Here is a 15,178-nt window from a genome sequence, read left to right as displayed (position 1 = left end):
TCTGTCCAGTAAATTCTTCTGAAAAAAAATTTTTTTTTGAAACAGAGTCTCACTTAGTCAACCAGGCTGTAATGCAGTGCCACGATTTCAGCTCAATACAACCTCCACCTTCCAGGTTCAAGCGATTCTCCTGCCTCAGCCTCCCAAGTAGCCAGGACTACAGGTGTGTGCCACCACACCAGGCTAATTTTTGTATTTTTAGTAGAGACGGGATTTCACCAACTTGTCCAGGCTGGTCTCGAACTCCTGACCTCAGGTGATCCACCCACCTCAGTCTCCCAAAGTGCTGGGATTACAGGAGTGAGCCACTGCGCCCAGTCTTCTTCTGCAATTTCGACAATCAACTGTGCGATTTGCCTTTCCTTCAGCACCGAGATTTTATTTTTCTTTCCTAATTATTTCAAACATGAATTTTGGTTCCAGGGAACTAGTATTTCCTTAATTTATAAATTGAGGGTGGCTGAGCATGGTGGCTCATGCCTGTAATCCCAGCACTTTAGGAGGCCAAGGCAGGCAGATCACTGGAGGTCAGGAGTTCAAGACCAGCCTTGCCAACATGGTGAAACCCTGTCTCCACTACAAATGCAAAAATTAGCCAGCTGTGGTGGCAGGTGCGTGTAGTCCCAGCTACTAAGGAGACTGAGGCATGAGAATCGCTTGCACCCAGGAGGTGGAGGTTGTGGTGAGCCAAGATCATGCCACTGCACTCCAGCCTGGGTAACACAGGGGGACTCCATCTCCAAAAAAAAAAAAAAAAAAAAAAAAAAAAAAAAAAAAAAAAAAAAAAAAAAAAGAGGGTCATCTCACAGATGATCTAATAAATAATGCTTTCTCTTTAGAAATTCACATTATTAACTTTTCTACTTTTAGATATCGTAACTGCTGTGACTTGAAGGACTTATCTCAACAAAGCCTTAAAAAACTAGGGTGGGCAGTGGGTGAATGGGTTGGGGGAACCCACACAAAATCTCCAAGACACCTGGAAGCCCATGTCCCCATGAGAGGGACTGCAGGCAGCTGTAGCAGACTGGATGGGAGAGGACAGTAGGCAGGAGAACTCAGGGTCTGGAGGCCATGGTTCTAAGGCCAGAGGAAATCATTGACAAACTTAAATCCAGAGCTTGACAGGATGAAATTTGTGATTGTAAATGAATATTTGCCATTACCAAGTGAGATCGCCAGTGGTTAGTTGCTCCTCCATGTGGGCCACAGTGAGGAGAACGTGGCATCAGGCCAGGGTGTTCCTACCAGGAATGCAGGATCTGCACCTGTTTAGGACGAAACGCTGGGCAGACCCAGCTTAGAGTCATCTCTGCTCTTTACATCTGTCAAGGCTGTGAAAACTGAGAGTCGCCCAGATGCGGTGGTTCACACCTGTAATCCCAGCACTCTGGGATGCTGAGGCGAGTGGATCACCTGAGGTCAGGAGTTAAAGACCAGCCTGGCCAACATGGTGAAATCACATCTTTACTAAAAATACACAAAATTAGCCGGGCGTGGTGGTAGATGCCTGTAATTACAGCTACTCCAGAAGCTGAGGCAGGAGAATCTCTTGGAACAAGGGAGGCGGAGGTTGCAATGAGCCAAGATGGCACCACTGCATGCCAGCCTGGATGACAGAGTGAGTCTCTGTCTTAAAAAAAAAAACAAAAAAAACCCCAGAAAACTGAGTCTCATGAACAGTTCCCGAAAAAGAAATTGGGCCCACATGAAAACACATTTTTCTCCCAGCTGGGGCAGGCAATGAAGTGAAATAGGTCTGCGGACTGGACTTTCACATAGAGACCGTATATTTCCTAATTTCGGGGTTATGTGGGGATCATCTGGAGGACTGTTCCTGCTTTTGGTGAAACACAGGGAGGTATTCTTTGTGAAGCTGCAAATCTGGCACAGCAATAACGACTGGGGAATTGGAGAGAAAAGAGAAGGCATACTAACTGCTGTTGCAAGTTTCCCAGAAGTATGACATTATTGGGAAGTAAACTGCTTCTTAAATCAACTGTGTCAATACCACGTCAGTAAGGCACAGACAACAACATGAAGTTTCATGACAGGCCAAATCTAGCCCAAACCCAGTCCGGCAGAGGTTGTCAACCCAGCGCCCCAGCAAGAGCCAGAGGGTCCCATCCTGGGAGCTGCAGACGCTCTCCTGTGGGCTGCAAAGGCCATGGCCGCATCCTGGACAGGACGTAAGCTCTCAGGGATACATGCATGTTCCTGGGGTTATATGAGTGTGACGGGTGTGGCATTAGTCTGACGGTGTCACGGGCATTCCAGTGGTTACGTGTGTGCTCGGAGGGACAGATGCGTGTTCCGGGGATTGTATAAGTGTGACAGGTGTGGCGTTAGGCACACGATTTCATCCCCGCATTCTGGGCGTTACGTGCACTCTGAGGGACACATCCGCATTCCTAGGGTCGGATCTGGACAGCAGCTGTCACGTTACCCTGACGGTGTGATCTCTGTATACAACGGGTGCTAACACCAGCATCACAGATGGAGTGTTATTAGTACTACGGGGGTTATTATCACTGTGGTGGGTGTTCCAGTTGCTTTCCTGAGGCTACATTTCTGTTCCGAGACCGTGGCTTGGCTCCGTGGCCGCCTCGCCTTGGGTGCAGAGAACGAACCTCAAGTGTGCTGGATTCACAGGGGCTTTTGGTTTCTAATTTTCCACAGGAAGGGTCTCTGCCCCTCAGCTGACAAGGCTGAAAAAGGAAGGATTTTATTCACCACGGACGCGAGCTCGAGGTGTCCCAAAGCGAGGGGCGTATCCCAGTATGTGCTGAGGAGAACGCGACTCCCGCTCTCGCAGGACCCAGGCGAGGAGGTAGCACGCGGCCGCCTCAGGGCTCAGAAAAGCCGGGCTCGCGCGCACTCTGCTGGCGGCCAGGGGCACTGCAGCGCCCTAGAGCTCACTGCGCTGTCGGCAGCCCCGTGCCCGCTGCTACCCATCCCGCTGCACCACTTAAAGACAGCATGGAGTGTTTGGCGCTATCGTTCTAGAAATGCAAACTGACACAGAGCCCACTAGCCCGTGAATTTCTAAAAATGCAGAAGGCACAATTAATTGGAAACCATAGGAAATAAAATCAACATGAATGCACATTTTACAACTTATGCAAAAATTTACTCAACATAGTCCTCAGACTTAAAACGCGAAACTGTCAGAGGCCTCTTAACCACAGTGACTTTATTTTAAAAAAAGGTTTTAAAAAAGTTAAATCTGGGCAGGGCGCAGTGGCTCATATCTGTAATCCCAGCACTCTGGAAGGCCAAGGCGGGCAGATCACTTGAGATCAGGAGTTCAAGACTAGCTTGGGCAAATTGTGAGAACCCTATGTCTACAAAAAACACACAAATTAGCTGGCATGGTGGCACGTACCTGTAGTCCCGGCTACCCGGGAGGCTGGGGCGGGAGGATTGCTTGAGCTCAGGAGTTTGAGGCTGCAGTTAGCCCACCATGATCACACCACTCCACTCCAGCCTAGGCGACAGAGTGAGACCCTGCCTCACACACACACACGTTAAATTTGTTGGATTATATATTTAGGGGGTTGAGTACTTTTGGTTATAAAATATTTATGGTTGCGGGAACAAGTTAATAAATAAAGACATAAAACTTATAAAAATGTACCAGGACTTTAAGAACAAAAAAGCATTCTTACTTTAAAAATAAGTTTTACTTTAAAGGTAATAATACACTCATAAATTCTTGTTAAAATCCACAGTAACATAGACAAGTAACAATACTAATAGCCTGTCACAAACTGATCACAAGCCTTTATAAAAGACACTATTTATAATAACCTATATAAACAAACATTAAGCCCGGGCGCGGTGGCACATGCCTGTTATCCCAGCACTTTGGGAGGCTGAAGCGGGAAGATCACTTGAGACCAGGAGTTCCAGACCAGCCTGACCAACATGTGAAACCCAGTTTCTACCAAAAATACAAAAAATTAGCCGGATGTGTTGGCACGCGCCTGTAATCCCAGCTACTTGGTAGGCTGAGGCAGGAGAAACCTTGAACCAAGGAAGCAGAGGCTGCAGTGAGCCGAGATCATGCCATTGTGACAGGAGTGAAACTCCGCCTCAAAAAATAATTTTTTTAAAACAGGTGCATTCCTCCTCTTGCTTTCTGAGGACGCCCTGCTATGTAGCTGAGTAGTCGCTAATAAACTACCTTAACTTCACTATACTCTGTGATTCGCCATAAATTCTTTCCAATGTGAGACCCAAAAACCCATTCTTGGGGTCTGGGACAAGATCCCTTTTCCGGTGACAAAACTATACAAATTCTAGAATAAAACACATAAAACTATGTGACCTTGGGTTTGGTCATGAGTTTTAACACATGACACTGTCAGAGGCATTTAACGCCTCCTTTATATGAACTCCAGGGTGGTTTATGTTCCATTGGCTAAGATAAAGTTTTCTTCCAAAATGTAACATGATTTGAGGTCAAACATTAATATCAAGTAAACTCAAAAGATGGAAAAGATAGCATTAGTTCTGGGAAAACCAGAAGTGTGCCTTTTTTGGAAATAATCATCGGTAGCACAAACTTCAGATTCTGCAAAGGAAATAAAAATGAGTTAACTTACATTTTTCACAAATTAAGATATAAATCAAGATAATGAAATCCAGAAATCCAATCTTACTGCTTTTAATGTTCATTAAAAAAAAAAAAGACATCTTTATCAAATAGCCCCAGTAATAGTCACCAAGTCTTTACTACTTAAAAGCAAAATCCACCTATCTCCTGAACAGTATCCACTTTACAAGCCTCATTATACGTACTGGAAACAAGATTCAGAAATAAATATATGCATGTATATATATAAAAATATATTTCAAATAAAAAATACTTTTAGATAGTGGTATTACAATACATTTAGAAATTAATAACGGAAGCAAATTATGGGAGATCATCCACGCCTGTCCCAAAGGTACCGAATTTATAAATCATCTCAGATGCGGTGCAGGACAGGTTGAAAATAGGAACGCAATGAACCCGTGCGGAGCAGCGGCCAGCGCGGTGTCCAGGGCAAGACCCTGCCCGGTCCAGGCCCCTCCGGCCCTGGGCCCGACGACTGCTACGCCTCTGACTCCACGCTAACGCGGAGCCCGAGCGCGCGTCACAACGTGTGGGGCCGGGGAGGCTGCTACCCAGAGGCGGAGTGCGGGATCGCGAGGGTGCCCACCCGCCTCTCGCTCCCGCCGGCACGTACGGACTCGCGTCCCCGCCGGGCGCCGACTAGGCAGCAGCACCGCCCCCGGCACAAGAGGCTCACGCGCCTCTTACCTAACAGGAAGTTGGAAGCAGCGCGCCCCCACGGTGCACTGAACGCACTCAAACAGAACCGGACGCAGACACACGCTTTCAGCCCAGGGGAAACACTGGCAGGGTCGGAAAAGCAAGCAGCGCGTGCGGGAGCTCAGAATGCGCCCTGCCCCGGCCCGAGACCCCGCCCCGGCCCGGTCCCGCCTTTTTGTCTGCCTCACCCCTCCCCGCCCGGCACGTACTGGCCCCGCCCTTCGCGCGGCGTTTTTTGTTGACCCGGAAACGGATTCTCCGGAGCCAAGGTCCGCTCGGGTGAGTGCCCTCCGCTTTTTGTGGCCAAACCCAGCCACGCAGTCCCCTTCCTGCGCCATCCTCCATACCCGGGGTCTGTGGGTCTCCACGGACGTCACAGGCTCGGCAACAGCCCCACTGTCGGCGGGGAGCCCCGCGACGCCCTGAAATGCTCCGAAGCCTGTCGCTCAGCTGCCAGATCTGCGTCTGTGTCCGGTTCCATCACTGAGGTCGCCCCGTCCAGCCCTTCTACCCTAGTTCTCTTCACCGTCCGCCCATCCTATCGCGCGCCGCGTCAGGTCCCCATTCGGCACATGGCTTGTCTCCCGTCGTCCCCACCCTTGCCCCTCTTGGCAGCTCAGGGCAGCCTTGGGATTTGGCAGACGCCAGTCCTCCCTGAGATGTCTCCCCATCCTTCCCTCCGCCAGGCCCTACGTCTCCGCAAACCCCCCGCTTCGGGGTGACCGCTTCAGACAGGAAGCTGAGTCCGGGCCTGGGGTAAGGGACCTGCCCAATCCTGTGACAGCCCGCGTCCTTCTGACAGTCACCTCCCACTAGCGGTGACCTTCCCGGTGCCCCACTGAGAAGTGGGCTCTTCCTTGGCAGGGGCTTCTTCACTGTATCGCTGTGGATGTCGAGGTGGGGCAGGATCGTGAGGAGAAAACAAGAGAAGAGGGAGGTAGGGCCAGTGAGGGACAAAAGGGGAGGGAAATTTAGATGGGAAGTGGATGGGTGTGAGGAATTTGAACAAACACTGAGAATGAAGGAGAGTGACCTGAGCAAGTAGTAGTGGGGTAAATGGAAATAGACAAAATGGCAATCAGCAGAGATGTGGAGGACAGAATACAATGAGGAGGCCCTGACTGTCAGTAGCAGAGGGGGCAACAGAAGCCTAATTCTCAAATTCCTTAGATGATTTTCTGATTTCCAAATTAGTTTCCCTTTTAAATTTCTTGTATCAGGTTCAGTTTATGAGGCCTCAATACTTTTCAGTCTTTTTTTTTTTTTTTTTTTTTTTTTTTTTTTTTTTTTGAGACGGAGTCTCGCTCTGCCGCCCAGGCTGGAGTGCAGTGGCCGGATCTCAGCTCACTGCAGGCTCCGCCTCCCGGGTTCACGCAATTCTCCTGCCTCAGCCTCCCCAGTAGCTGGGACTACAGGCGCCCACCACCTCGCCCGGCTAGTTTTTTTGTATTTTTTAGTAGAGACGGGGGTTTCACCGTGTCAGCCAGGATGGTCTCGATCTCCTGACCTCGTGATCCGCCCGCCTCGGCCTCCCAAAGTGCTGGGATTACAGGCTTAAGCCACCGCGCCCGGCCACTTTTCAGTCTTAATTATGTATTGAAAATACTTTTTGTTTGGTAAATACTTTTACATTAATTCAGTGTGCACTTTGTAAGAATATTGATGATTTGAGTTAGTTTAGTTTTCAACATCTTCCTCTATTCCTTTATATGATCTCTGTATTTAATGACTGTAGGATAAAATTTCCAACTAAGTATAAATATCAAGTTTTCTTTGTGCTGTTTTCTGAAATTATTGAAGGATGGGCTGAATTGTCCTAGAACTTTGTTCCAACAGATTCCATGTGTTCATAATGAATAAATTGCTCAAAGATATTTCGAAAGCTCACCTTTTATGTTTTTTATTGCCAATAATTACATCTTTTTAATTTTTATATTTTTGGATGACTTAATGTGATGTTCTGGAAAAGACAAATGCTTTTAGTCAATATGATTAAAACCGTGAAAGACAAATTGCTGTTACTTAAGAGTGTGAAATTTGATCTCAAATCTTTAGGGGGCAGGGATGTTAAGGGAAAACTGCCACTGTCGCATCCAGATCATGTCATTCCTGTTAAGCTGGTGCCGGTTACTGTCTACTGGCTTCTGTTCACCTTTCCACCTGCCCCAAGACATACACATAGTGACATAAGGCAGTGGATAGGGAAAGAGCTAGACTTTTTAAAGTAAGCACAGAACAAAGGTGTCTTTCTAATGAGGAGGAGCTGTTGGTTCCGGGAAGGAAGCTTGGAGGAGAAGGGGCAATAAGATTTGGGTATTCAGGATCCAGAAGTGAGAGAGAGCTTGGGAAGCTCAGGAACCGGAGAAAGAAAAAGCATTGCCCATTCTCACCCATGACCCTGTGCTCAGCAGGTACTAGCAGAGACTTCAGCAGGAACCAGAGAAAGAAAAAGCATTGCCCATTCACACCCATGACACTGTGTTCAGCAGGTACTAGCAGATACTTCAGGCTCTGTGACTAAAAGGGATCAGACCAGTTCATATACCCACAGCTGCCATGTAAGGATGTGTGTGGACTTTACTAGGGAAGAAGGGTGTTATGAAGGAAGGGGCAGAAAAACTCACCTGTTGGTCTCCAGGTAGAAGTTTATTGTCCCGAATTCCTGGAGGTTCAGTGAAAAGCAGAAGATTGTCTTTTTCACATGTTGAGTTATGCCCCCATATATGTGGTTGTGGTAAAGAAAGAGGGTATGTCGATGGGAAGTCCTGAAATGCATGTTCCTAACATTCAGCAGGGACTTCTCAAGACACATCTTGCCTTAGAAAGAAGCTCAGAGAAGAAAAATGGAGAACAATTAGATATGACATTTTCACTGGAAAAAGTCATATTATTCACTGATTGTTTTGTCATCTCCCTCCTTAAATGTTGTTTTTAGGATTTCGTAATATCTGACCCTGCCTAACACATTTCCTAACTCACTCATAGCCTTCCCTTAACTTCATCCCATCTTCACAGTATCACACTGTGACCCAGTGATTTCTAACTTGTGAAGTTCCATTCGGGGGATCATATGGGAAGGCCTTCACACTCAGACATGGTGTGGAAGTGGGCCACATAATGTCAGTGAGGCAAGTATGGATCGTTTAGGGATGATGCACTGTCAGATCTTGTTGACCATGATTAGAAACACTGTGCATATTAGTAGTGAATTAATGTTGGGAATACCTGACAAATCCTGGAAAAGAAGATTAATGAGAGGAAATTTGTTCTGCCCAATTGTATAATGCATTTGAAGCTTAAAACAATGAATCAGTATTGATCTAGCCTCAAAATATTAATGATTTGGATTAGAAGGAAGACTTTAGAAATTGATAGCTATGACAAATTAAAGTAGCATTTCATCCACACGATGGAGTTTGTTTATTCAGTAATTGCTTTAAGAATGGAATCAACGTAAGTGTCTAACAGGAGGGTATTTTAGAAATTGTTCACAGCACGTCTGTTCCAAGGAGACCTTGATGTTCATAGATTTGTAAAGAATGCTGCTTACTAGCACACTGACTTATCTGCAAATGTCTGAGGGTTCCTCCACTTGGGTAACTTGGGGGTTTGATCGCAGAGTAAATAAATGGTACATTTTATATTGTAATATAGCAAGATGCAGCCCACAAACTGTAGATACTCTTAACTACCACATAAAGTTCATCTACTGCTTTAACCAGAACTTGATACTGTATGTATGTTTTTTGTAGATTTGGATAAAATGACAATTCATTATTATTTCCAGTTCACAAAGTAATTGTGAGGCTGAATACATTTTATTATTTTATAGATGTATGTGTAAAATGAATTTTTCTGCGTGACTCATTTTTGATGTATTTTAGATGATATTTTATATTTTGTAGTTTAATTGTATGTACACACACACAAATACACACTTAGGGTCTTATTATGTTTCTGTAGCGAAACCAAAATCCTTCCTTCATGCCGTTTGACTTTATGTTTTCCTCAGGAAGGCAGGACCTATTTTATATGATAAAATATTATGTTTTATTGAGTCCACTTATGATATTGTTTAATATTATGAATATTTACATGACTTATTTTAAATTTCCAACTAACATAGATTTACATGAAATTTGACATCTTTATTTTTTTCTTTTCACAACTATTTTGACTATATCCTCACCAAAAATCAAAATTTAGACAAAATTGGCTTTTAGACTAATTCTCCTTTTTTACATGTGAAAGACTACATGTGACTTTTAAGTCTAGGTTGCCCTGAGTCTGCAGTCACTGGGGTTTTATGTCACTGTGTCCTCCAATCTAATAATATTATTTTCAGGCTATATTCATGTCATTTCAATGTCCTCATTAAGTTTTAAAATTTCTTTACATGGGCCTACAAATTTATTTCAAATGTTCCTCATAATATTTTGCTATTGTAAATAGAGACTGATTTTGTGTGTTTGCTTTGTTTAAAGATTAATGTTACTAAACAGGAAATACTGATTTCAGCTTATTCAGAATAGTTTTGCCCACTTTTTAAATGTTATTAGTATTGATAATTAGAATGGATTCTACTTTTTCAAGTTTACAGTCACATCATCTGAGAATAACTACAGTTTCATGTCTTTGACTCCATTTTTGTAGTCCCTCTCCTTTTCCGTCTTGTTTTGGTCCCACCTCAGGCATCATGTGCAGTGGTGAATGGCATCAGCCCCAGCCAGCCTCCTTATTCCAGCCTTACCTTAAGTGGAAATGGTTCTTTTGTTAACTCTTCAATATATAGTTTAGATTTTATTGATTAAGAATAATTAGTCCTCACAATTCGATATGATTTTTAAAGATTTTAAATTATTTTTAAAGATTTAAATTATTTGAAAGTGTTTTTTCAAACATCAGTTGATGTGATTGTTTTTAATCTTTAAAATTAATATGTGAAAGTAATACGTTTTCTAGTATGGAATTATCCTTTTATTATTTTAATTAACTCCACTTTACAATGCTCTGGTATTATTTAACCATACCAGTGATGGCCAGGTGACCAAAATAAATAGCCAAATGGCTAAAAGTGTATTAATGATTTTTGCAAATATAATTAATGAAAATTGTTGGTTAAAATTCTAGTTATTGTTGCATTTATGTTCATTTTGATTAGCATAATAAACTAATGAGGACAGGCTTATTTTTCTCCTTCAAAAGCATTTACATTACAAAGGAGGTAGAAGTGATTTGACATGAACTCTGATGTATAACTTAAACATTAAAATTAGCTAATCAGATTTTTTCTGCTGATTACTGAGGGAAAGTTTTAACTCTATTTTCATGGAAATTAATCAATGTATCATGTATTCATGTTAGAATACAATTGTTCTGATTTCTTAGATTTTGAATTACTACTTTTAAATAAATACAGTCTCTTTTATTTACCTGTGTTTTTTTCTTTCCACCATGAGTCTTTTTGGTTTCATGATCTTGCTCTCAAAACTTTAAAATTATTGATTTCTGTCAAATCTGTTCATTCATTACATTATTTTATTATTTATTAAATTCTTTTAACTTTTTAACTTTTATTATTATGTACTGCATTTGTAACAATTTGGAAAGTCAAGTAACTACTGTTTTATTTTTCTTTATCTTGGTTTATGAGTGTTTTTAAAGTTTTACTTTCCTTGAAGATCACAGCTGTAGCCCCAATTCTATGGTTCTGGCTACTTTTATTTATCAGACTTACTAATATCATGAATGTAATTGGAATACTCCTTTGATTTTACTGGTGACATATACCCACTAGTGTACTGAGATGGGGAAAAAAAGTCTTTACAACTCAGATAAATATAGAGTTGATATTTATTATTTATGTAAGTGTGATCTTGTTATTAAATTCCTCTATCATATTTATGGAATTAGCAATTTCTCTTTGAATCCAGACGTTTCTAGTCATGTGTATTTCCAACATATGTTTTTAGCCACATACACTTTTTTGAATATCATATTTGGTGTTTAATTTTTGCTAGGATTATAGGCTGGACTCCAGATCCAAACTCGACATGTAGCAGACCCACTAAAAACATACATTAAGCCCCTAGCACTGTTTTAATCTCCGTGGCCTGGCTGAGCTTCTGCCATCTGTCCTCCTAGGCACTGTGAGGTCTGGACATCTCATTTGGCATAACTCAGCAGTGGCCATTGGTGGATCTCATCCTTAGTACTACTCCCTGCTGGCAAGGGTGGCCCAGGCCCACATAAGCCATTGCTGGGCTCCTTGGAGGACTTAGAGAATCCTGAGATTGCCCATGAGGATAGGCATGCCTCACAGTCTAGCACCCATCTTTACTGATGCCTGTAGAGATTTAGAAGCTCACAGGGGTCTTTGATGTCTTTCTTATGCCTCCATTGTCTGCAGTGTGACTCCCATACTCCTAAGCCAAGGTAGAGAATTTTGAGGAGGCTTGTATGGAGGTTTATGGTGACCCCCATGGTTCTGTGAGACTGGTAGAAGGCACAGACCCCTTAGACTTCTCCCCCAGAGGAATATGTGAGACTAGTGGAGGAAAGGAGAGTAATGAAGTATGCATTTAGCATCCCAGGCTATCATTGCACAGCTCTAAGGAGAAATACAGGGTGTCTTATGGCAACTGACACAGCTCTGTGAGACTGGGAGATGTTGAACAACGTTGAAAAATCAAGGAGATGTGACCCTACTGAAGGAACAAAATAAATCTACAATAATTGACCATAAAGAAATACAGGTTTTTGGCTGGGTGCAGTGGCTCACACTTGTAATCAAAGCACTTTGGGAGGACGAGGTAGGCAGATCACTTGAGGCCAGGAGTTCAAAATCAGCTTTGCCAACATGGTGAAACCCCAGCTCCACTAAAAATACAAGAAAAAAAAATTAGCTGGGCATGGTGATGGGCACCTGTAATCCCAGCTACTCAGGAGGCTGAAGCAGGAGAATTGCTTGAACCCAGGAGATGGAGGTTGCAGAGAGCTGGTATTGTGCTATTGCACTACAGCCTGGACAACAAGAGTGAAACTCCGCTAAAAAAAAAAAAAAAAAAAAAAGAAAGAAAAGAAAAAGAAATGGAGGTTTCTGAATTTCCTGATAAGAATTAAAGATAAATTGCCTTAAAGGAGCTCAATGAGCTGTGAGACAACACTGATAGACAAGTAAAATCTGGAAAAGAATACATGAACAACATGAGTATATCAACAAAGAGAAACCATAATAAAAGAAATGTAGATTCTGGGGCTGAAGAACACAGTAACTGAACTAGATCAATACAGGGTTTCAAGAGCTGACTTGATCAAGCAGAAGGAATAACCAGTGAACTCAAAGACCGGTTATTTGAAATTATTCAATCAGAAGAGCAAAAAGAAAAAGAATCTTTTAAAAAGTGAAGAACCTCTGTCTGACTTTGCTAAAAATTGGAGGTTCCTAAGAACTCCTTCCCCGCCACCCCCCGCAAGGCAGACTCTTGCTCTGTCACCCAGACTGGAGTGCAGTGGTGTGATCTCGGCTCGCTGCACCCTCCACCTCCCAGTTTCAAGCGATTCTTGTACCTCAGCTTCCCAAATAGCTGGATTACAGGTGCCTGCCACCACGCCCAGCTAACTTTTATATTTTTAGTAGAGAGGGGGTTTCACCATGTTGGCCAGGCTGGTTTTGAACTTCTGACCTCAGGTGATCCTCCCGCCTTGGCCTCCCAAAGTGCTGGGATTACAGGCATGAGCCACCATGCCCGACAAGAACTCCTTTTTATGTTAGATTTGCTAGGGTTTAGCAGCTCACAGAACCCAGGAAAACAGTTTGCTTAGCTGATTTATTACAAAGGACATTTTAAATATTACAAATGAACAGCCAGCTAAAGAGTTACATACAGCAAGTTTTGGATGGGTCTTAGTTTTAGGAGGTCTGTCTCCAAGCAGTTGGCATGTACCATTCTTTCAGCATGTGGATGGCTCTTCACTCATGCAGAAGCTCTTTGAATCCCACCATTCAGGGATTTTTACAAAGTGTTCATCTAGTAGGCATAATTGTTGTCAACTCGATCTCCAGCCTCTGCCCTTTACCAGAGGATAAATCATTAAAAAATTGATCCCTTTTGAGGTAGAAGGATCTCGTCCTCATGCTCCTCAGTTCCTTCCAGAATCAGCTTCCAGTTCAGCTGCAGAACAGGTTCTGGTGGTGGCTGGAGTAGCCCAGGCAGGTGCCGTCGGGTCTGAGTTCACACTGGTGCCCGTGTGGTCTCCAGTTACGGTGTGGGCCGTGGGGTCTGACTTCACACCGTTGCCCATGTGGTCTCCAGTTACAGTGCTGGCCATGGAGTCTGAGTTCACACTGGTGCCTGCTTGGTCCTCAGTTACAGTGCTGGCCATTTGTGCCTTTCTGGGAAGTTAGAAGGAGGATCATTTCATCACCTCTCTGTCCTCCCACACCTGATCTATGCTGGGCCACCGTGAATTCTTCCTTTTAACTGTTTCTCTCATCACGGGCAACGCTGGTGTTCTGTGGTCAATGTTTGCCATTTCTGAAAACGGATTCTGTGTTTCTTTATATAATCACCTGGTCTCTTTTACGAATTTCGCTTTTCTTTAAGAAAATCATCGTGCTTTTATCTCTTCAATCTCAACTCTGTTCCCTGACACAGGCTCTTACCAGCTCGAAAATTAAAAGTAATCTTTGATTATACTTAATACTTTCTAAAGTTTTCAAAAGTTTATCAGCACGTGGGTTACTGAACATTGACTGTTTATTTAACGGAAAATTACATTCTAAGTAGAGTATTAGAGTGAAAATGATCTTTTGATTTAATTAAAATATTCAGGTAAAAATATTAAAATGCCTTCGCCAAACTTCATGCCAGTGTATCGTGAAAACATTAAGCTGCTCTCTGCTCCCGGGAATACATGAGTAGAGTATGTGTTTGAAAGCGTCATTCCAGTCTTAAGTTTTAGGTATTCTTAAAGGGGTTGGCTGGAGAAGTGACATTTAGCATTGAGTGAACGTTTGACAAAGATTTGTCTCGATATAAAAATAGTTAAAAACAATGTTTAGTGTTTCCTGTCAGGGTTCACCCATTAAAGAATGGTCTTGTAAAAAACTCATCGGGAGTGTCGGCGCCCAGAGGTGCTACCTTGCCCACAGTTGTGTCATCTGCTCTCACCAGGCGACACGCCCAGCGTTTAGCTGCACGTCAGATGTGGCCACGGGGCCACAGGACATCCCTGCGGACGGATGTTTTTATGCAGATTAATGAGGATGGAGACCGCTGCAGAACTGTAAGCCCCCCAGGGGCTGACGGAAGCCTGGGAATACCCGAGACACCAGAGTCGCTGCTGCCCTGGGTGGAAGGAAACCTGCCCTGGAAGATGGGAAATGCAATAAGGAGAAAGTACCAAGGTACATGATGCTGTGAAAATGGAGATGTTTTAATTAAATTAACAATTAAAATCATTTTAATTATGTGAATTATTTGAACTCATGTTAGTTCTTTTTAGGAAATTAATACTTAAAGCAAGTTTGTTTTCTGAATTGTTTGAATTAATTGAGTCAGCACAAGAGTTAGCATTGATATCTGACCCTCTTCCAGGGTTGGGGCAGAGGAGATGGGGGCAGAGGAGACGGGCCTCCCACCCGCTTTCCCCTGGAGCTCAGCCAGAAATTCCCATTGAGGAGCCCTCAGCTCCCCGAGAGCCAGGAGCTCTTGCGGAGAAGCCGCTGTCGGCATGCCACCCGCTTTGATGGCCCTGCGCTGCCATCCCTGCGCTCCAAGGGCCGGAACCTGACACTGCCTGTGCCAGACGGGTCTCAGGGAGGTGCCAGCCAGGGGGTATGCATGGCGAGGCCTG

General features: G+C 43.7%; 1 long non-coding RNA gene across 1 annotated transcript; it reads left to right on the top strand.

Annotated features, from left to right (window-relative positions):
* Positions 1 to 5,379: 5,379 nt before the first annotated feature.
* LOC139355965 (uncharacterized) lies at positions 5,380 to 14,798 on the top strand. Its single transcript, XR_011607346.1, has 2 exons — positions 5,380 to 5,599; positions 14,497 to 14,798. It is a non-coding gene; the product is annotated as an uncharacterized lncRNA (long non-coding RNA).
* Positions 14,799 to 15,178: the final 380 nt, after the last annotated feature.

This window comes from Macaca nemestrina, chromosome 8, assembly GCF_043159975.1.
Source record: "Macaca nemestrina isolate mMacNem1 chromosome 8, mMacNem.hap1, whole genome shotgun sequence".
Taxonomy (NCBI): domain Eukaryota; kingdom Metazoa; phylum Chordata; class Mammalia; order Primates; family Cercopithecidae; genus Macaca; species Macaca nemestrina.
This window is presented reverse-complemented; position numbering and strand designations above follow the sequence as displayed.